The sequence below is a fragment of the Dicentrarchus labrax genome, unplaced genomic scaffold, assembly GCF_905237075.1.
Source record: "Dicentrarchus labrax unplaced genomic scaffold, dlabrax2021, whole genome shotgun sequence".
Classification (NCBI taxonomy): domain Eukaryota; kingdom Metazoa; phylum Chordata; class Actinopteri; family Moronidae; genus Dicentrarchus; species Dicentrarchus labrax.
This window is the reverse complement of record NW_026136716.1, coordinates 1,192,576-1,216,429: the sequence shown is the minus strand read 5'-3', so window position 1 is coordinate 1,216,429 and position 23,854 is coordinate 1,192,576. Positions and strand designations below refer to the sequence as shown.

The following is a 23,854-nucleotide window of genomic DNA, read 5'->3' as shown; positions in this document are numbered from 1 at the left end:
TAAACTTGATATCACATCAAAAAGTTAGATGATGTTTTGCCCTAAAATTCTAGCCAGTCCTGGCTATTTATTCAAGTAATACATATTCAATAGTAGCTCATTTTTACTCTGGGACTATTATACCAAAAGATTCAATAGTAGCTGCTAATGAAATATCGAATATCAGTAGCTGCTAATAGAATATCAGTAGCTACTAATAGAATATCGGTAGCTGCTAATGAAATATCGAATATCGGTAGCTGCTAATGAAATATCGGTAGCTGCTGATGAAATATCGAATATCGGTAGCTGCTAATAGAATATCGGTAGCTGCTAATGAAATATCGAATATCGGTAGCTGCTGATAGAATATCGGTAGCTGCTAATGAAATATCGAATATCGGTAGCTGCTAATAGAATATCGGTAGCTGCTAATGAAATATCGAATATCGGTAGCTGCTAATGAAATATCGGTAGCTGCTAATGAAATATCAAATAACGGTTCATAACCTCCTCCTTTTAACACTGCGGAAACTCAGGAGGGGGACACGGCCCCCCTCAACTCCCCCTGCAGTGGGGACCGCAAAACCCACTCGGCCTTTAAGGGAATCAAACACATGACTTCAGAACTCCTCCTGAGCCTTCTAAGCCACCACACCACTGAGCTCCACACTTGAACCTTTTGTCCAGGCGGTTTTATCTTTTTACTTTTGCCACTGGACCACAAAACCCACTCTGTTTCATAAGGGAATCAAACACTCAACCACTCATCTCTGAGTGACCCCTTTAACCCACTGGACCATTTCTTCTCACACTCTGTATTTGTCTTTCTAACAGCTTTTTTATTGTTTCTTCCCCTCCCGGGTTTCCGGAGAGATGGAAGCAGGGGTTATGGATTTTAAAATAATTTTATTGAGCATTTACACTGGCAACACACATCAGAACAATCGGGTGGCCCAAGGGGGGGATCCGCTGATGGTCCCAACTCGTGTCCTGCTGGCACGCCCCACGCCCAGGAAGCAGGACCTGAGAGAGAGAGAGAGAGAGAGAGAGAGAGAGAGAGAGAGAGAGAGAGAGAGAAGGTGATTAGTACAGACAAGATAAGACATTATGCAGCACAATTCAATAAAGTTTTTCAATAATGTAGAAAAAATATCACATATTAATACTAATAATACACTCACTCTCTCTGGAGATGCTGAACATGTGGTACATGCAGTCAGAGTGAACACTGCCTACAACCTGATGCACACATTATCTGCACTAATAGGACACAATCTGAGCTTCAAGGACAACATACATGAGCTCCAAACCATTAACTGTGCAAGAAATGAACAAGTTTGAACAACACTTGCTTCTCTCATGCAGAAAATACCTGGCTCTTCTTCTTCTTCTCTGGATTTACTTGCAGATCACAAACAACTTCAAGGTGCACGTCGCCACCTACAGCACAGGAGTGTGTAACATCATGTCATCTATCTGCCTTTCTGCCTCAGTGCCAACCTACTGGGCTCTGAACTAACCAACATACCACTGTGAGATATTCACTCACCCATCATGCAACACAGCTCCAGGGGTCGGCACAGCAGCTGCAGTGGTTCCTTCCACCAGCACTCAGCTGAGTCTTCCTCTGCCTGGTTCTTGGTTCATCTGGATTAGAAGCAGAGGGTTATGGGATGTATTACCATGAGAATATGGCATTTTACTCAAATGTTTAAACTTGTTTTTGTTTTTTTGGTTGTCAGCCTTCAAATGATCAAAATGCAGCATATAAACCTTAAAGCGTGAACAAGGACTACAGATGACAATCAGCAGTGGATAGTAAGGACAAGGTCAGCTCTCTGCACACAGAGAAGTGCAACTAAAATCAAGTTGTTTATTACTTGCATAGTAAAACCAGAGATCTTCTCAGTGTTTACACATTATTCTTTATAAGCTCTGATGCAGACAATGTATGTTTGCTGCTTACTTTGAGTTCTGTTACAATCACACCAGAATTATGTGGCAGTATTGAATGCTTTTAGTTTTTATTATTGCTTCTCTACTTCCAGACTGACGCAGTTAAACTCCATGAGTACAGTCGGATTAAAAACCTCCCAGTCTTTGAAGACACTAAATATTACATCATTCTCCTGATTAACAAAGTGAGTGTGTCTTGAAGAAGAATTTAGGTGATTTATTTCATAGATATTTCATATTATATTCAAAACTGCACAATGAACTCAAAGAAGTTTGTGTAAAAGCAGCGATTTGGATGAATTTGGGGCAGATTATTTCCTGTTCAGGGAACTTTTTTATGAAATTCTTCTTGTATTTTATTAGTAGCTAAAAGACTTATTATTTCATCCTTATTAATCTTCTGCTATGTTGCACCAAATGTAAAAAATCAATTACAATTTTTTGGTTCAATGAAGAGTGCCCTCCAGTGGTCAGTGTGAACAACTGCAGCACTATATAACATTAAGTGTTGTATAACTTATTGCTGATTATTGACCAAGGTTCATGTAACTCATAACTCTTGACACTACTATATCATTCATTATCAACAATATACACACATTAGTATGACTCACATATGTGTCTGCAAACTATAAAGGACTCATGTAAGACACAAGCAATATATGTTAAACAATACAGCAAAGAGTGAGATTCAGTCATTACATTCCTCATCCCTGATACAAGAGCAATGGAAGAGAGCCTGGAAGTCCAGCAGCTGGCACCACAATTTCTTTCATTTGTGGGAAAACAACCAAAGGAAATTGTTATTTTCTTTAAAGTTTAGATGATTATTTAAGCTGTAAACTTTACTGAACAGCCTGGTCCTGCATGAGAAGAGTGCAGCAGGTTTGCAATTAACATTATATGAAAGTGTGTTTTTAGGAACCACTAAATGATGTATTTGGATATTTACTGAAGGTGATATTGGGGTTCTTCAATCCGTACAATTACAGGAATAACTGTCAGACTTTGTGGCTTACTGTATCACATCAGAAGGAGAGTTTTTATCAGCTGTGTCTCTGATTATTCCTCAAGAATAAAGACAAACTCCACTTTGTTCCTGTCAGATACAGTGATGGAATAATTCAATCAATCGGCCATTAATCAATAATAATCAGTGGTTGGACCTCTCCATTAGTGTACATTAGGCACAGCTTCATTTATTACCTACCAACATGTAGTTGTGTCATATAGTCCAGAATTATTGCAGTAAACCATAAAGCTACAACTAATGATTGACTATTGATTATATATATATAAGTGTTACTGCAGTGTTTAATCAGTTAGTGATGTGAGACAATGACAGCAATGTGAATAATGATCTTAATCAAGCATATTTATTATTATTTATATGGAAGGGAGTCTCTAACGTGGGGGAGAGTCACTGGTACACTAGAGGGGGAGTGCTGGGAATACTGGGAATACCAAAGTGTGCAAAGGGGGAAACAAGACTTTTTTGAAGCATGTTTTATATTAGGGTATATTTATTGATTTTAAAAGGGTTTCTATGTCCTGAGTTAATTATATATATTATAGATAGACTTCAATTTCTGTCTTTGTTTTTTATTACACAACTGTCACAGCATGTTTCTATTCAACATAGACTACTGAAAAAATTGAAATGTGTTTTATTAAAATGTTTCACTCATTCAGTCGATCACAGTAACAAAAGTGTCAGGATTTTTGTGAAAGTATAAAGTATATAATGTATATAAACAGAGGGTGCTACATTATGCAGTGTACAACTGTGAAATCTCCCCAAAACATTTAGTGATTCTTCTCCACCCTAAATCCAAAAGTTAAAATGTAAAGGAAGTGCAAACAATGAGTAAACTGAACATAAAAATATCAGTAAGAGATTTATACAAAGTGCAACAAGAACAGATTGTTAATATTGTTAAGTGTTAAAATACAAAAAAGGTTTGTGACGCCACGGTGAGACAATTTTGTAAACACATTCAGACATTTTCCTTTTGGTCAAGATTCACATTTAAAATTCAATAATATTGCATCAATATATATTTATATATATATGCATGTATGCACACTTAATAGTTAGCTTTGTGCACCAATACATACAATCATTTCTCACTTGTAAAAATTAGACCAAATGTGCCCAAACGAACAGGGACTGATTACATTTTAGCAGCATCTTGTCGCCAGAGGGAAAACCTGATTAGTCAAAAAATGTTATTCAAAATAAATATATAAATAAATAAAAACTGGCAGCCTCTTTAGCAGGTGAGTATTACCAGTACCCTACAGACAGGGGTTTATTGCACAAGAGCAACAGGGAACGCCTCCCCCGTGGCACAGACCCAACTCAAGCTGTCAGTAAAATGAGACCTGACATGCACTCACTCAAAATCCAGGAAGAAAAACAACCAGCCTTCCCCGAAGAGATTCTGCATAAAATTGAATGGATGACATGAGAGATCAGATCAGCTCTGAACTTTTCTGTGCAGGATCTCAGATGTAAGGTCAACTTAACAGTTCACTTTGTTTTTGGTCAAACCCATTCAAATATCCTCTTTTTATGTTGAAGTGTAGTGATTTACCCCAGCCTGCTGAAAATCAGCTGATAATACAGACAAAGGGCAAAGTCACAAAGACAAAGGGTGTGAATGAGCCCAGTCACATGTGCAGGTACACAGGCTGCTCAATCAGATCTGATGTTGCCATTTAAAGACACGCTTTGTGAAAGCAATGGAGCACAAAACAAAGTGAATTTGGGACATTAGCAGTTTTTTTATCCCCTCTGATTGATGCTCAGTGTAAATGAACAAGCCCGCAGCCATGCTAGCAGCTCTGTTAAGCTGTGATTGTGGGACTGACGTAGGCGGTGGCTTTCAGTGGTTGGCGTGACAACGAGGTGAAGTTCCCAACGCTCTGGACCCTGTTCTGCAGCTGTCCTGGGGAAGGGACTGGGTGAACAGATGTACAAGCAGAAAAGAAAGCTGAATTAGTGATCCTGCTGCATAATAACACACTTTCATTATAAAAAACAAAAACACTTGAAACAAGAGAACTGGCGTCTTCCTGGAAGACTGCAGTCGAGTCCGGAATCAAAACTCTGGCTGTTACGAAGCCAACAAGGGGAAGCACTATAGGATTGGTTGGAATGGGCACACTAGGCATGCTGGGAGCTCTGACAAGGTTAGGCATGCTCCTCCGCAGCTTATCTAACAAACACAGAGAGATAAACCCACACAAGTGTTAAATAAATGAAATTAAAAGATACAGTAGGGCTGATTTTAAATTCTCAATATACCATTATATATATATATATATATATATATATAAAAACTTCCCTCTCACCCTCTTGGGGTGGTATCTGTGTGTCATCCTCAAGCTCGGGTCCTCTACCAGAGGCCTGGGAGTTTGAGGGTTCTGCGCAGTATCTTAGCTGTTCCTAGGACTGCGCTCTTCTGGACTGAGGCTTCTGATGTTGTTCCTGGGATCTGTTGGAGCCACTCCCCCAGTTTGGGGGTCACTGCCCCGAGTGCTCCTACTACCACGGGGATCACGCTCGCCTTGACCTTCCACATCTGCTCCAGCTGTTCTTTCAACCCTTGGTACTTTTCAACCTTTTCGTGTTCCTTCTTTCTGATGTTGGCGTCTGCTGGTATGGCCACATCTATCACCACCGCCTTCTTCTGCTCCTTGTCTACCACCACTATGTCTGGTTGGTTGGCCAGGACCTGTTTGTCAGTCTGGAAGCTGAAGTCCCACAGCACCTTGGCCCTGTTGTTCTCAGCCACCTTCTGTGGTGCGGCCCATTGGGATTTGGGTACTTCTATTCCATACTGGGTACAGATGTTCCTGTACACTATTCCAGCCACTTGGTTGTGTCTCTCCATGTACGCTGAACCGGCTAGCATCTTACACCCTGCTACTATGTGCTGGACTGTCTCAGGGGCATCTTTGCATAGTCTGCACCTTGGGTCAGATCTACTCTTGTAGAGCTTTGCCTCTATGGCTCTTGTACCCAGGGCCTGTTCTTGTGCTGCCATGATATATATATATATATATATATATAGCTCTTGGCCGTGCCTGTTCTTTTATTACTATTATCTGACTCCATCCCTTATGATGGCTCATGCAGCTGGCCGAGATCTCCTTTACCGTAACAACAGCCCCCTCAGTCAGATATACACTCCTAACTCTTAATCCCATCAAACTCTCTCTCTCGTCTTAGAACACACTCCAGTCTGAGAGCTGTAGGAGCAGTTGTACAAGAGGCTTAGACATTTATTATTAAGTGGTAAGGACATCGCTGTGGGTCAGTCCGGGGCGGTGATGGATGATGATCATAGATAAAAAGTAATGAATCAACGGGTTGAAATAAGTGTCTTCATGTTAAAAGTTGGATTACTGTTCAATGACAAATGTCCATGGAGGTTAGGGGACATTTCACTCTGAATCAAGTGTAAAACAATGTCGACTTACTCTCATATTCGGCCGGACGCCATGAAGAAGTTTCCACAAAACAATACAACCAACAACATACACATATACACAAAAATATCTAACGTATGACACACCCACCCACACACACACACACACACACACACACACACACACACACACACACAGATAACTGATTAGTACTGTTTACAGCAATGACAGCAAGGTCTTTCTCCCTCCTGTTTCTGACATTAATAAATTAAAAGGGAAACTCCTAAGATGTAGTCATTTAACAAGCATGGACAGTTGCATTGTGGGAAATGGAGGCTTGATGGGTTTTGGATGTCTCAGCCACCGCTACATTGATTTTGACCACCCCGACTTTAAGGAAGTGCAATCCTAAGACACCATAGTCTATTCATGCTGGGAATGCTGTTGCCATAAGGTATCTCCTTTAATTAAGGAGCAGTCATAACATCTGACCTTCAATGAAAGATATTGATTGTCACAGTGAGTGCCTGACTCCATCTTGATGGAGGTTGTTGGACTGTAGAAACACAGGGGACAATGATGGAAATACTTTTTCCTTCTGTTGTATTTGAGGAACCTTTTGGAGTCGTGTTTCTCACCATCCAATTAATATTCACTCTCCTTTTTAATCCGACATTTTCTGCCTGGAAATTTGACAACATTTGCAAACGCCATTTTTGTGAAACTTTGGCATCTTCTGCTGTTACATCATTAGTTTCCTCTCTCAGCCTGATTTCATACATTTCCCAGAACACATTGTGAGCGCTTTCAGGGAGGCGGTTTGGTGAGAACCCTTCCTGGATGTAGGTCAGCAGGTGAGACAGGTACAGGTAGGTCTCTCTCTCTCTGGCAGACAGCAGTAAGCAGCATCAGACAGCAGGGGGAGCTCCTCCGTCAGCACAGCAGCATGCTGGGAGGAGGGAGCGCTTGTTTTCCTCCTCTGTGCCGCTTGTTGTGAACATAAATATTAGAATGTGTCTAAAATGAAGCCTCAGTTCTCTGCTGGGACTCATTCATGTGAATATTGGATCTGTAATATTTCTCCCATTAAACAGTAAGATGAGCCTGGAACAAAGTTCGGCCACAACACGAGCTGTGATGTCAGAGACGGCTCAGCCTGCAGAGCTCTGGACCGATCACACTTATTGATTATTGATCTGAGCTGAGCGGCCAGCAGAGGCTCGGCAGATGTTACATAAGCAGCTGTCTGTCTGTCTATCTGTCTGTCAAAGGGAAACAACTGTAAGAGAGCAACGCTGGAGTCGAGCAGGTAGGAGCTCTGTGTGTGTGTGTGTGTGTGTGTGTGTGTGTGTGTGTGTGTGTTGTTGAAGTACATTAAACTTTGCAAACACATTTTACAGGGAAATATCCTTTAACATGAGAACATTTTGTATTTGTTATTTGCAGATTTGATCTCACACACATTTGATCAACCTATAAATAAATAATTATAATGATACTTTAGTGAAATGAACTCCACCTCGATCAGCCACAGTATAAAAATGCTGCGTGCACATTAATGCAGCAGTAATCCATCAGTACACTCTGAGTGCTGCTAACAGCTCTGAACGCAGTATCTTTACATGCTGTTATACATCCCTCCAGTCAGTTTGACACTACGATGTTTTCACATTCACATTTTCAATCAATCCGATCAATAAACCATGTAACGTCAGTCGGGAGAAGAGAGAAAAGGTCTTTTCCATTGAGAAAGTCCTTCAGTGCCATTCTTTACTCTCCACTTCTGATGGAACTGATGCTTGCAGCAGCTACGCTAACCTCTTTAGCAGCCACCATTGTTGTTTGTGTGCACATACATAGCATTAAGCGCTGCCAGTAGCTGCCTGTAGCTGCCAGTAGCTGCCTGTAGCTGCCAGTAGCTGCCAGTAGCTGCCAGTAGCTGCCAGTAGCTGCCAGTAGCTGCCTGTAGCTGCCAGTAGCTGCCAGTAGCTGCCAGTAGCTGCCTGTAGCTTCCTGTAGCTGCCAGTAGCTGCCAGTAGCTGCCTGTAGCTGCCTGTAGCTCCTCACAGGACACTGATTGGTTTGGTACCACTGTACATTGAAGCTTTGCAAGATGGTATTTCTCCACCACTGACCTCTGCAGGTGTGTCAGTAGTGAGCAGAGGAATCCTCCCACTGATGAGTATCTCTGTGTTTGTATGAGTGAACTTCATTTACATGTTGAGGGACGATGTGAACTGAAGGGGTTAAGAGTCAGAGGAATGTGGGGGGAGGCAGGAGGAGACAGAAGGAGGGAAAAGCTTTTTCAATCCTGCTTTTCATTTTTCTCCACCTTCACTCCTGCTCAGAGTCTCTCCTTCGTCCCAGTGCTCCATCCTCCTCTTCTTCAGGACGAATTCAGCCAGAGGGCCGCCAGGTTGCCGCGGAGATGCCGGGGACTCTTCCCAGGTTTCCCACCATGCCTGCCTTACTCAGCTCCCTGCCCAGAGGCGTCAACCCCCCAACTTTACCCAGAGGCATCACCATGCCCACTTTACCTACTTTACCCAGCATGCCCCGAGGCGTGACCATTCCCAGCCTACCCAGGGGCATGATGCTGCCGGGGTCCGTCGCCATGTCGACCGTATCCCAGGCTCCTCGGAGGCTGCTGCAGGACTGCTGCTCTGTGCTGGACCATCAGACACCCGGAGGTACTACAGATACTACTGATACTGCAGCTAATAGCAGCTAATACTACAGATACTGCAGCTAATACTACAAACATATTTCAGTCAGTACACCCACAATGTGCACTGCCATATTTAGAGTAATTCTCACTTATAAAATCAATGAAACTATAAATGAAGTCATCATTTCTATTAACAAACAAGTACTTTGATTACTGATTAATGTGCTTAGTATTGTTATTAGTACTGTTATTAGTATTGTTATTAGTACTGTTATTAGTACTGTTATTAGTACTGTTCCATTTCTTTCTATAATTGATGAACTCATATCACACACACACACACACACACACACACACACATACATACATACATACAAACACAAACACACACACACACACACACACACACACACACACACACACACACACACACACACACACACACACGTGATGAACACGGGCACATTTACTCAGCTGAGCTCTTTCAGCTTCACTTCTGCAGGTTTCTGATATAGTTTTTTTTTTTTTCCTGTTTCTGCTGGAATGATAAATAAATCCAGAGCAGATTATAGAGCGCTGAGCTGCTGCACATGGCCCAGATCACACACACACACACACACACCCACACACACACACACACACACAGACACAGACACACACACACACATATTAACATCAAAACTTCTCCAAAATGTCATTTATTCATCTGTTATAAAGAAAAACAGCCGAGATGTGAATTTCAAAAGTCAGTGAATGCAGAAATACGAGGTTTATGGCTCTGATGGTGAATGAAAGGAGGTGGGTTTAATGTGTGTGTGTGTGTGTGTGTGTGTGTGTGTGTGTGTGTGTAAAGGATTAACCACAAACGTGTGTGTGTGTGTGTGTGTGTGTGTGTGCGTGTGTGTGCGTGTGTGTGCGTGTGTGAGGGAAGTGACAGTGTGGATGTGAGCTGAAGGAGTCGTCTTCATGTACGGTGAGAAATATTAATATTTATTCGGTGTTTATTTATCTGAATGTTGTGGCGCTGCTGTTGTTGTTTGTCGATGCAGTTGTTGTTTGTCGATGCAGGTGTAGAAATATAAATATTAATGTTATTTTATGATGAATAATTCATTTTAATACGTTTTTAAACTGAAAATAATAAAAACGGTAATATTCTGGCAGCTGGAGGGACAAAGAAAATCAGTAATATCCTATAATTAAAAGTTTTTAGCTTTAATTTTACGTACGATTGTAATATTTTTGTCTTTTAATGTTTAAAGATATTTACACTGTAAAACAATGAGCTATAAATACAGATTAACTCTGCTATAATATAAATAATCAGACTTACATTTACAGCAGAGTGCTGTTATTATTGGATTGTTATTATTTTAATGTGAATGTTAAAAGTTATAGAACAGTAAAACCTCCGGCTTTTCTGAGTCATTTATTTTTTGGTTTGTTTTTTTGAATAATCTTTCCTGTTTTTCGGAGTAATTTCTTTCCTGAATTATTGAGATACTTCGAACTCCCGCGAGAACCTCCAACATGCAAGTGACTCCCATGGACCTATGGTGACTGCTGCCCGCACATACATGCCCCATCTTCAACTATCTACCGTACCGGGTCAATTTTGCTCTGTATATATTTCTATGTCTAGCAGATCTGAATGGGCTTTCCTTCTGAACAACCGCAAAGTCCTAAGGTGCCTGCGTAGAGTCGGCAAACTAATGATAATACCATCTATATGACTTAAAGACAGGACTATCTCCCAGTGTCTTAAACCCAGATCAAAGTAAAACTTAATTGAACTAAACAAGCCGGTTATGTTTGTTTCCGTTAAATCGAGCTAGAAAAAGTAGTTCATTTTCCAGTTTGAGTTTATTTAGTTAAAATCCAACAAAGACACAAAAATAATGTGAAGTATAAATGATAATAACTAACTATCATAACACATGTTTGAGTATTTTTTTAAATGACTTGTGAATGAAAATATTTGATTTACTGTCAGAAATTGGTCAAAATTTTATTTATGAGAATCAAGTTAAAATTATGTCAAATATAAAAGTCTTGACTTAATTATACTTATTTTAAGCATTTAAGCACAAACAAAAATGAATATATACATATATTAAAATATATTTATTAAATATAAGTTAACTATATTATATTATATTTATATAAATATATATATATATATAAATAATGACAAAACTAAACACTTTGACTTTCTAAATGAAAATAATAAGACTGAAGAAATCCGATAAAATAAATACAGCAGCTGAGTTCTGCTTTTAGCTCCGGCAGTCGTGAGAACAGCCACCGATGTATTACATTTAAATTAAAGTCATGTTTTACAGCCCGTTCTGTTTGTATGGGACAGATTCGGAGGGATTGAACCTGCGTCCTTTCAGTCACAGCGGGGTCTCTGTAAGCTCCGCTAACTAAAAAACAACAATATAAACACATTACGCAACAACAAGCCACCACAGGATTAACGCTTAAGACATGGTATTACTGCTGTATTGTAGTGTGTGTGTGTGTGTGTGTGTGTGTGTGTGTGTGTGTGTGTGTGTGTGTGTGTGTGTGTGTCCTTTAATCTCCCAAAACCTATTACACAGAACATCAAGAGAGATGAAAACTGAAGGAAAATCTGGAGGAAAAACAGGTTAAAAGTGTGCAGACACACTGCTGCCCCCTTCAGGCTGAACTGTTGAAACATGCTTTTATTTTGAAATCCCCCTGCTTTATACATATATTTGATAATATTGTATGAAGAAGCCTCATCCTGTTTGTTTGTACAATCTAATCGTTTCCTTAAACTCAACACTTCCTGCTGATTGTTTCTAGCAGCTCAAAGATCATTTATCCTCCCTTTCCTCTCAGCCTTTTAATGTGAAACTCACTGTAATAAACTAATCATTTCAAAGCTACATTTCTGAGTTTAACATGAGAAAATATCTGAGATAATGAGAGAAATAAAGCTATTGAAGTGAATAATGGACATTATCAAACATCAGTGAAGAGACGTCTCTATGGACGACTGCACACACACTCACCTGTAACTGTCTGTCAGGTGTGAACGTGAACTCTGTCTGTGTGTCTGCAGGTCTGTGCGGCTGCTGCTGGGCGTTACGTCCTCGCTACAAGCGGCTGGTTGATAATATTTTCCCAGAAGACCCTGAAGTAAACACACACACACTCACTTACACTGTGTTTGTAGTTGCTCTGTCACTGCACATATTTGAGCTTTATCAGTTTGGAGGTGGACAATGCTCCATGAGAACTTGTAAATTTACTTCCACTGTTTTTAATGCACAAACTATCTGCACTGATCGCTGTCACTTTATACACAAGATTTCACTGTTTGTTTCTATAATTTCATTTATCTTTTTATTTATATGTACTTACTTGTATTATTACTATTATTTATCATGTATTTTCTGTGTGTGTGTGTGTGTGTGTGTGTGTGTGTGTGTGTTTGTGAGTAGGACGGGCTGGTGAAGGCCAACATGGAGAAGCTGACGTTCTTCGCTCTGTCGGCTCCGGAGAAACTGGACCGCATCGCTGCGTACCTGTCAGAGCGTCTGACCAGAGAGCTGAACCGCCACCGCTACGGGTCAGTGCACACACACACACACACACACACACACACACACACACACACACACACACACACACACACACACACACAGGTGTAACAGTGGTGTGTGTTGTGTGTGTGTGTGTGTGTGTGTGTGTGTGTCGTACAGGTATGTGTGTATAGCGATGGAGGCGATGGAGCAGCTGCTTCTGGCCTGTCACTGTCAGAGCATCAACCTGCTGGTGGAGAGTTTCCTCAGTACGCTGCGTCTGCTGCTGGAGGCCGACAAACCTCACCTCCACATCCTCGCCACCAGCTCTGTACGTACAACACAACGTACTGCACAACATACAACGTACTGCACAACGTATTGTACAACGTACATTATTTTGAATCTATAACGTGCTATTACTGTTCTCTCTGGTGCAGTTTGTGAAGTTTGCCAACATCGAGGAGGACACGCCGTCATACCATCGCAGCTACGACTTCTTCGTGTCTCGCTTCAGTGAGATGTGTCACTCTGAACACGAAGACCTCGACATCCAAAACAAGTCTGTCTGTCTGTCTGTCTGTAATAAAGTAAATAACAGAAAAAGTTAAAAACGATATATATGCACACGAGATCTAGAATAAACCAAAAACAAACAAGAATATTTATTAATTTATTTGGTGTTTCTGAAATTGTGGGAATTTTAAGGGGAAAGAAAGAGCTTGAGATTAATTTAAAAACAATAATTAATAGATAATAATTATTAGAATTTAAAAGTATCTGAAGTAAAATGAGTGCATTTTCTGTCACAATATGTGTATTGTTTGATTCATTCATGTTATTTTGCATGATAGCAGGTTACAGTGTAATATCCATGATGCTGTGTGTGTGTGTGTGTGTGTGTGTGTGTGTGTGTGTGTGTGTGTCTGCGTGTTCAGGATCCGTGTGTCGGGGATCCGTGGTCTGCAGGGCGTGGTCAGGAAGACGGTGGATGACGAGCTGCAGGTGAACATTTGGGAGCCGCGTCATATGGAGCAGATTGTCCCCGCCCTGCTGGTCAACCTGCAGCAGCATACACACACCAGCAGGTACGCACACACACACGTGCACACACGCACACACACGTACACACACACACACACACACACACACACACACACACAATCATGGATATTACACTATAACCTGCTATAGACACTATTAAGAACTATTAAAGCATTAGTCTTTATTAACCAAGACCTGGCGCTCAGTTACTGAGGTTATATTTTATATGTATACACATTATGTGTGTGTGTGTGTGTGTGTGTGTACACAGTGAGTCTCCAGCAGAGCAGACTGAGGTGTGTTTCAGGGAGCTGTTGAGCCGAGCTGCTTACGGACACATTACCAACGCTATCAGACCTGTGCTCATGTAAGATACACACACTACTGTAGTTGTTGTGTGTGTGTGTGTGTGTGTGTGTGTCAGTAGTACCTGTGTGTGTGTGTGTGTGTGTATCAGTAGTACCTGTGTGTGTGTGTGTGTGTGTATCAGTAGTACCTGTGTGTGTGTGTGTGTGTGTGTGTATCAGTAGTACCTGTGTGTGTGTGTTTGTGTGTGTATCAGTAGTACCTGTGTGTGTGTTTTCAGGCACCTGGACAGTCACAGTCTTTGGGAAGGACGAAGCTTTGCTGTTCAGTGTTTTCAGATCATCATGTACTCCATCCAGGTCAGTAAGTACACTTGGAGTACTTACTGTACTTGACTGCACATAACTTTACTAAACTGAATTGTACTGTAAGATTAAATGTATGTAACTTTATTTCTCTTATCTGAGCTGATACCTGAACTCAGTATATTCAGTATATCCTCTTCAGTCCCAGCATTCACACCTGGTCATCCAGCAGCTGTTGGGTCACCTGGACGCTAACAGCAAGAGTCCAGCTTCAGTCCGAGCCGGGATCGTAGAGGTCCTGTCTGAAGCTGCTGTTATAGAAGCTACTGGATCTGTGGGTCAGTGTGCGCCGTCTCTGTACGTTAAATAGAATCCTACCATTAGTGCATGTGAGCTATTTAATCCTCCTCTGTGTGCACCGTAGGCCCCACAGTGCTGGAGGTGTTCAACACGTTACTGCGCCAGCTCAGACAGAGCGTCGACTACCAGCTGACTGGTTACTATGACAACACCGGAAAACGCGAAACCACGTCGGCTGAAGAGAAAACGCTGCAGGACGGCGTCATCAAGACTATCGGTGGGGCTGTTTTTATTTTCCTGCTGTCACTGAACAGTTTCCAATGTGCTGCTTCATTTGAATCTGTGTCGTCTGTCCAGGATCCTTCGCCAACACACTTCCCATCTACCAGAGGTCAGAGGTCATGCTGTTCATCATGGGGAAGATCCCAGTCCCTGGTATCTACCCCGCCCTGGGGTCGCCCAACTCCGGGTACCATTTTCACAACCTACTTTAAACATAATGAGTCTGTAATAATGACTGTGCTTTAAGGTGCTCACAGTGTGTCTGTCTCAGGTTGGAAGGCAGCAGGATGATCCAGGTGATGCTGTTGAAGTCTCTCCTCCAGGTGAATTCACCCAGCCCCCCTCCTTATCTACCAAACTACCCACTGAACCAACTACAGAACTATCTTTGTCCCAACTTTCCTACTGAACGCTATCAGTGGTCTTACGTTGTCGTGATACTTCAGTCCCATGCAACCCTGTATGTGTAAAGAAGTGAATATGTGTATGAAAGAGTGTAAAGTCTTCTGTCATCTTCCTCCCTGCCTCAGGTCTCGGAGCGTTATGAAAGCTGTAATCTTCTGACGGCGTTGCCCTCGTCCTTCTTGGAGCCTCTGCTGTCCTTCACTCTGATGGAGGATCCGGAGATCCGTCTGCTGGTCCTCTCCATCCTCACCTCGCTCATCGACAGACGCCACAACGCCGCCAGACTCACCGCTGCCAGGTCACAACTCCAGAACCAATGCTCAGGGAGTACTGGTCCCTGTAGGTAGACTGGGGGATGCACCACTGCAGTCTGTGGTCAGTCATAGGTTTCAACTGAAGTCGGTTGGCAGACAGAAGAATAACATTACTGATGGGAACCAATGGTGGTGAAGTGTTTCTCTGTGTCATTAGTGGGATTAGTAATTGATTGTCACAGAGTCGCTTTCTGTGTCCACAGTGTGATGTTTGATGTCTCCGTGTTGGAGCTGAAGGAGGACAGATGCTCTCGACAAGACAACTTGTTCATAAGGAAGGTGAGAGAAAAACTGTAGGGCTGCCACTAACCATTATTTTCATTACTGATCAATCTGTGGATCATTTCACAGTTCATACAGTCTTTGATTGTAATCAGCATTACCATCTATATATCACATTTTAAATGTTACTAATTATGAGGTCGAATAAAATGTTTTAAACATATCAACACTTTAATAATCAGTCTTTGGACACATTGTGTTTACTGAGCTTCAAATGATTGTAATATTAATATTCCTATTAAAATACAGAACAGCTGCCATCATTCGGACAGTCCTGTTGTTGGAGCTTCCTTCTTCTATAAAAGACAACCTTTCATACAATGTCCCATCATGCATGTGTGCAGAATGCGCAGCGTCTCTACAGACACGTCTACCTCACCTGTAAGGAGGAAAGCAGTGGGCGGGGCCACTACCAGGCCCTCGTCACCCTGCTGGCTGTCCTCAGTGTGGAACTGGCCAATGAGGAGGTGGTGGTGGACCTGATCCGACTGGTGCTCGCCCTGCAGGTAGGCAGAGCTGCTATAACAAGCTATAAACAAATATTAATGATAATTAGGATAATAATGTTGATCCTTTCTCTCTTCTGATTGGCCGCTCAGGAGCTGGCATTGTCCCCTCACGAGTGTTTGTCAGTGTTTAACCGTTGTGGCGTTCACGCTGTCTGCGCCGCCTTCCTCAACCTGTTGTCCCAGCTCGGTCCGCCTCCACCTTTCCACCTACACATCACACAGGTGAAAACAAAGTGTGTGTGTGTGTGTGTGTGTGTGTGTAATGAAGGCGTGTGTGTGTGTGTGTGTGTGTGTGTGTGTGTACATCAGATATACATAATTCATTTTGTGTCTGCAGGTCATAGAGCATCGGCAGGGGAATGCTCCACACCTGCTGCCCAAAGACGTGTTCTGTGATGAACCCAGGTAGAGACACACAGAAAGAGAGACAGACAGACAGAGAGACAGACAGAAAGAGAGACACCCCCATTTCAAACCACTGTTCTATTACATTTGACTATTAACCAATATTAATCACTTATTAGTCAAATGTGTATGTATTACTGAGGACACGATGAAGTTAAAGTCAGCTACAGGAGGGAGGATAAAGTAACATCTGGACAGTGGTGGAAGAAGTACTCAGATCTTTTACTCATATTACTATTCAAAAGCTTACTTCAGTTACAAAATATACTTAAGTACCAAAAGTAAAAGTCCCAATTAGGCAGAATCATATATTACTGTATTATAATTATTGATTAATTGTGTTCATGACTTTAATCAAAAATAATATATCATATATTATTGATTTTTCAATTTGATCTGATTATTGATTGTATTTATAATCTGTGTGTGTGTGTGTGTGTGTGTGTGTGTGTGTGTCAGACTACCACAGGGTGAGCTGATGGTGGATGAAACTTTTCTGTTCGTCCAATCGAAAATCTGCGAGGCTCTGACAGGAAGCAGCTACAGCGCACACACCGAACGCTTCAACACGCCATACACACCTCAGCTAACAGGTACACACACACACACACACACCTTATACTCACTCGTCTTTTCTTTAGATTTGTTCCTCAGAAGCATCTCAGTGTCTGTAGACACCCTGTAGGGGGCGCCACACACTGTGTACTCATATTACTGGCAGTACTACAAGTTCACACTGTGTCACTGTGTGTTTAGATGAAGATCGTCTGTCTAAGAGGAAGAGTATTGGAGATGTCATCTCTCTGCAGATCGACATGGACCCTCAGTACTGCCCTGATACACAGCAGGTACATGTCTGTCTGTCTGTCTGTCTGTCTGTGTGTGTGTGTGTGTGTCTGTCTGTCTCTCTGATATCCCTCTGTTCTGTAGCAACCTCAGACGGAGCAGATCACTTTTGAGACGCTGAAGAACGCCATCGGTAAGTGATCGATTCCACAATCATCAATAGCAACACATTATTATTGTTTCCCCTTTAGACAGAGAATAAAATAAACAAAACATTGACAAACAAACAATATGTTTTCCTACAGTGTCTTTATTGATTGATTGATTGATTGTTACGGTCTGTCCTCTTTTGTTTTATTCTGAAATGGTGTTGTGCAGAAGACAGAGGGGGTGTGGAGGAGGAGGAGCGGAGGAGGAGGATGCAGGTGGTGGAGAGGTTTCAGACGGCTCCGTTTGAGGAAATAGCGGCTCACTGTGGAGCCAGGGTGAGTGACCTCTGACCTCTGACGATGATACTTTGACACACTATGTTTGGATAAGCGTGTGAATAAAAGTTTCTCTCTTTCCAGACCTCTTTGCTTCAGTCTAAACTGGATCAGGTCTTTGATCTGATCATACGTCCTCCCCCGTCTCCGTCCGGACACTCGCCGCCTCGCTCAACGCCTCTCTACGGGATAAAGTTCCCCGACCTGTGTGTCTATTAGACTCACAGAGAGGTTCAGCAGTGAAAAGCTTTCCTTACTGTGTGACGTGTTCCCTGTTGCACACCAGGAAAGGAAACAAAGTGTCCCTTAAAAGACTGATTAGATTCTGTTTTAGATCTTTAGTGTTTGCCTGCTGTTATTTTTCCTGCACTAATTAAAGAGTTAACTTATGCTCATATTTTATGGTTTCATTCATTCATTTTTCAAAATAAAACCCTGTGCATCAGTCAGAGGTACACAACGTCAGCAGTGATGTTATTAGGGCTGGGTATCGTGGCCAATTTCCTAAATCGATTCGATTTCGATTCATAAGGTTCTGAATCGATTAATCACGATTCGATTCGATTCAATCTGCTCTTAAATAATGAAAATGGCTCAACTGTGTTACACAATACAAATGTACTTTATTTTTTCTCTTCACCTTAAACAACAGGTTTTAAGTGCAAACTTGTAAATTGGACAGTTTAAACTTGAGCTGTAAACAAAACTCACATCTCAAAAGTGCAATTTTGAAATTAGAAAGGAATTGCGAGTGAAAGTGTACTTTCTACAACGTTCCATCACTGCAAATTGCATTAAGTGTTGCACAATAACGTAGTGTGGTTCGAGCACCTGAATGAGCCGCTTGAAGCCTTCGTTTTCCACTACGGGCGTAAATCTTTGCAAACAAAAGTTGCGATGGCCTCTGTTATCTTTGTGGCCCGCGGAGAATCGGCTGCTAATGTTAGTGATTCCCTCAGTTTCTTTTGTTTTGCCCCGGACGGCTTGTTGTCGGAAGCTAACGTTAGCGTAGTGTGATACCTTGTAAAGTGTTTTCTGAGGTTTGTAGTATTTTTACAATAACTGAGCTCCGCTTGGCAGATCTTGCAAACCACTTTGGTTTTATCCAGCTCTTTGTCCTTTGTTGTTTTAAATCCGAAATGGTTCCAGACTTTAGTTGGGACGGCTTGCTGAGCGGGGTTTTACCTGCGTCAGTCATTTTGTGTATGCACGCTTGTTCACTTGAACGTCAACCTGACGCAAACGCGCTGCTGCGTCATCACGAACGAGACTTCATGGGGAAAAAAAAAACCTTCATGGGGAACAATCGATCTCACACCCTATGAATCGATATTGCAAAATTTAAATGAAATCGATCCAAAAACGATTACATTGATTTTTTTACCCAGCCCTAGATGTTATCTATCTGAAGGCGGATGAAGAAGTTGAAGTTGTGCATTTTTTTGCTTGCAAATAATAAATATTTACATAATGAGAACTACAATGAGCAGCCTTATCCCTCATCTTAAAACAGACACACACATGCACGCACGTACGCACGCACACGCACACACACACACACACACAAACACACACACACACACACACACACACACACACACACACACACACACAGACAGGTCTAAGGCGAAGTTGACCACTACCTGACCAATAGCTCAGGAGGATCAATGAATGCTTCTAGATTGTAAGGTTGCAGGTTCAAACCTTATGAGACTCAGGTTGATTTTAAAACACGTGTCCACCAGAAAGACTGAACAGGTCTCAGAACCAGTCTTCAACCAGCTCCTCCAATATCTCAGGGGGATGAAAGATGATGCAGAAGGTCCAAGGTTGTGGGATCGATCCTTATGAACCTCCAACATCCAAAGTGAAGACTCAAAAGCGCTGAGAGAAGATCTCCCAGCGTGAAGGGGACATTGCGGTGCGGTGGGTTTGTTCGTTACCACTGAGAGTGCTACTCGGTTCGACTCCCACCCGTGGTCCCTAGATCCGCAGTCCTGCACGTGGCGGGACGGGAGGGGGCAAGGGGTTATGGGATGGGAAACCTTGTTACTTACTTACTTACTTAGTTACTTATTTACTAATGCTTAAACCTTAAACCATATTTTTAAGCTATTGTTGTTTTCAGGTTGCGGTCAAAGGTTAACTTTGTGTTTCATTATCTATAATAATCATTATATATACATATTATTATTATATTATTATGAATATTATTAATATTATCATTATATACTGTTATTAACAATAACACTACCATCATGTCATCAGTACGATTACCACCATCTTGCACCTTACCTACCTATTTATCTTTTTTAAGTATTTTATTCAATTGTTGTATTTTATCTTATTTTAATGTACCTGGCTGCTATGACGACCCAATATCTCTTCAGGGATTAATAAAGTCTATCTATGTTAACAGCAGACGGTCATCGTCCTTTAAAATCCTCATCAAGATTCTGAGAGAAAAAGAGAAAAAGAGGAGATGAAACAAGGAGCTCCCTGAAAGGCAGCGGTGGAGAATAACAGTACAAACGGTAGCTGGTCATTGGTCACGTGATCAGAGGGGTGGTCATGTGACTAATGTGTCTCAGGTGGGGCTGATCTCCTCATCAAGGAGCCAATAAAGAGGGGGGAGTGCTCAGAGTTCACTGTCTCACTCTGGTTGCTTCCTGATGGGACCTGTAGTTCAGGGTTCTGGATCCTACGGTCCTAGCTGTTGTTTGGTCTGTTCTTCATTGTCTGAAACTAAATTAATTGTGGGGGGGTTGTAACAGCACCATTTGTACAGAGCTGATGTTTATTTAATATATTGAGTTTTACCTGCATTTGTACCTCACTTTTACTTTTATATTTTTACTTGTTGGTATGTTTATTGTCTGAGTTGTTATATTTTGTTGTAACAGCAGCATTTACTGAAGCAAACTGTGATTCTTATTGTTTACTTTTATCTTTTAACATGTTTGTATATTGTCTGAGGTTTTTATGTTTGTCAAGAGGAATGTATTTTACCTTTTGGGTAGAAATAAAGTAACTTTGAACCTCTAAAGTTTAGCCTCTGGTTAAACCTTCATTTTCATTGCATTCCTCTTTCACTACAAAGCTCAGTCAATTAGCTACTAGCAGTTAGCTGGTGGAGACTAAACGTTAACAATGATCCATATCAGCAGTTTGAATCCAACTAAAAGCTCCCTGCACCAAACTCCCTTTAAGAAATATCACATTTTAACAATTCCTAACGTGTTCGTAACAACACGTAACTCTAGAAACACGAGCTAAAGGCCGTCATATGTCCACAGTCTGACTGTCAATACGGGATCAATATCATCAATAAACAGTGAAACTCTGGACAGACCTGGCTGCTGCAAACATCGTCGCGTGGTCCACAAACATTTCCCCCGTTAGCTCCGTAGATAGCATTAACGGTAACATTAACTTCCGGCAGACACTAAAGATATAAAACATTGTCTAATAAAGTCTCTTCAGACTCCAGCTGGACATTTACACCGTTAAAAACAGTTAACGTTAAAAACTGTTTGTTCTCTATCGAAGATACTCCCACTAGAGTTCCGTCTCCGTCTACTTCCTGCTAGCATCCTACGCTACTTCCGGTTATCTTCTTCGTTGGTGTTCTAGCAGGTTAGCATAGCGCCACCTACTGAACCAGAGTGTACAGCAGCATCCCGTTATAACGGGATTATATTCTGCATATTAAACCGAGTAAATATGTTTAAAAAAGGATCTTTGAAACAGAGTTTATTGATCTGAATTCAAAGGAGCTTTATTGGAACAGAAAACAGACCAGAGTGTAAAATATATGTAGAATATGTATATACAGATTTGTAAAGAAAATTATAATAATTTAAGACAAAATAGAAAAATGTCTGAAAATGTGGACTTAGTATCATAAATTCATTATTTTGAGATACAAATATAATATTTTGAGAAGATTTCTCATTATAATAGAGAGATAGACTGCAGCCCCAGGAACCAGCCACGAGTGGGACTCAAACCAGGTACTGCCCAGTCCTCGTTCTTACTGGTCACGAGGAAACCAACCGCAGCACTACACGCTGAGAAACCTTCTCTGAACGCTTTTCACTCTTCATTCTGGATGTTGGACTTATATAATTGTTTTTTACTCCTCACATTGATTGAAATGGGCTTCCATACTTCCCACATCCACCTCTCTGTCCTGCAGTCTGTTTACATACTGAACTTCCTCCCAGCGTTACACCACCTGTTGTTTATGAGCACGGACAGTCCCCCTCCTTTCTTCATGCCGGTTGCGGTGGTGTCCCTGACGGCTCGAACCGTCTGGAAGCCAGGCATGGTGACGTTGGAGTCCGGTATCTGCTCGTGTAGCCACGTTTGTAGGGTTAGGGACAATTCATAACAGAAGTTATCTCAGGACACTTCTCAAATAGAGCAGGTCTATGGTCTACTAGGTCGGTAGGTAGAATTAAAAAAGTCTTGATCTCAGTATTCTCAGAAATCAAGCATCATCATTTCCTCTTGCTGCTTTCACCAGCACACTTGTGTTTTTTTATAAGCCCGAGCTGAGTGAATCTTTTGTCACAAGTGCTGCAACTAAATGGTTTCTCCTCTGTGTGAACAGTCAAATGTCGTCTCACATCCTTCTTCAGTGCAAAGGTTTTACCACAAACTGAGCAAGGAAATGGTTTCTCCCCTGTGTGGGTTTTTATTTGTCTGGGCGAAGCACTTCTGTGACTGAAACTTGCTTGACAAACTGAGCATGTGTAAGGTTTTTCTCCTGTATGAACTCTTAAGTGTGACGTTAGATTTGAGATTCCCGCAAATCCTTTGCCACAAACTGAACAACTTAAGGGTTTCTCCCCCGTGTGGATTCTCTCGTGTTCTCTCATGTGTGTCTTTTGTGTAAATCCTTTACCGCAGATGGAACAACTAAAGGGTTTCTCACCTGTGTGGATTCTCATGTGATTTGTAAACTCACCTTTCCATAGAAACATTTTGTTACAAACTGAGCAACTGAAAGGTTCTCGTTCAGAATGAAGTCTCATGTGAGTTGTTAAGTATTTTTTCCAGTGGTATCTTTTACCACAAACCGAGCAACTAAATGGTTTCTCTCTTGTTTTTGTTCCATTGTTTTTCAGCAGATGTCCGTTGTGGCCAAAACTTGTAGCACAGCTGATTGATGATTTTCCAGTATTACATTCCTCTTCAGTTACAGGTAATTCATTGTTTTGAGATTCCTTGTCGTCAGTATCTGGTTGTAAATGGCTCTCAGGATGAAAGTTCCTGGCTGGTTCTGGTCCTTCACAGTCCTCTCCATCAGCTTCTGTTTTCAAAACCTCTACATCTCTGTTCTCTTCAGTTTGGCTTTGAAGAAGCTGTGAGGGTTGACGACTTACACACTGATGGTTTTTGAGCTAATAAAGCCAATAAAAGGTCTTGTCACAACATTTATCACAGCTGTATCGTTTCTCCCTCTTGTGGAATGCCATGTGGTGTGTGAGATGTCCCTTTTTTACAAATTTCCTACTGCAAACTGAGCAACTAAATGGTTTCTCCCCCGTGTGGACGGATGAGGGGTTTTTCAGAATTCCCCTTCGTGCGAATCTTTTACCACAAACTGAACAACTGAATGGTTTCCCCCCAGTACGCATTCTCGTGTGTGGACAAATTGTGTCTGAGACTGAAACTTGCTTTACAAACTGTGCATGTGAAAGGTTTTTCACCTGTGTGAACTCTTAAGTGTGAGGTCAAAGCTGAGTTGCGTGCAAAATGTACACCACTGACAGAACAACTGAAGGGTTTATGCCCAGTGTGGATTATCTTGTGTCTCTTCAGATTTG

The 23,854-nt window shown here is 41.6% G+C and overlaps 1 long non-coding RNA gene across 14 annotated transcripts; it reads right to left on the bottom strand.

Moving 5' to 3' along the window:
- Nucleotides 1–868: 868 nt before the first annotated feature.
- On the bottom strand, nucleotides 869–21,605 carry LOC127378592 (uncharacterized). Of its 14 annotated transcripts, XR_007888093.1 has the most exons (10): nucleotides 21,373–21,605; nucleotides 20,379–20,476; nucleotides 16,215–20,017; nucleotides 14,210–15,632; nucleotides 13,021–13,659; nucleotides 12,776–12,947; nucleotides 12,085–12,206; nucleotides 1,532–1,629; nucleotides 1,355–1,422; nucleotides 869–1,005 (listed from the first exon to the last, which is right to left on the bottom strand). It is a non-coding gene; the product is annotated as an uncharacterized LOC127378592 (long non-coding RNA). The 14 variants fall into 14 exon arrangements; XR_007888094.1 differs by lacking the exon at nucleotides 1,355–1,422; XR_007888090.1 differs by lacking the exons at nucleotides 869–1,005; nucleotides 1,355–1,422; nucleotides 1,532–1,629 and adding an exon at nucleotides 3,590–4,901 and having other exon boundaries at nucleotides 16,215–16,734; nucleotides 17,214–20,017.
- Nucleotides 21,606–23,854: the final 2,249 nt, after the last annotated feature.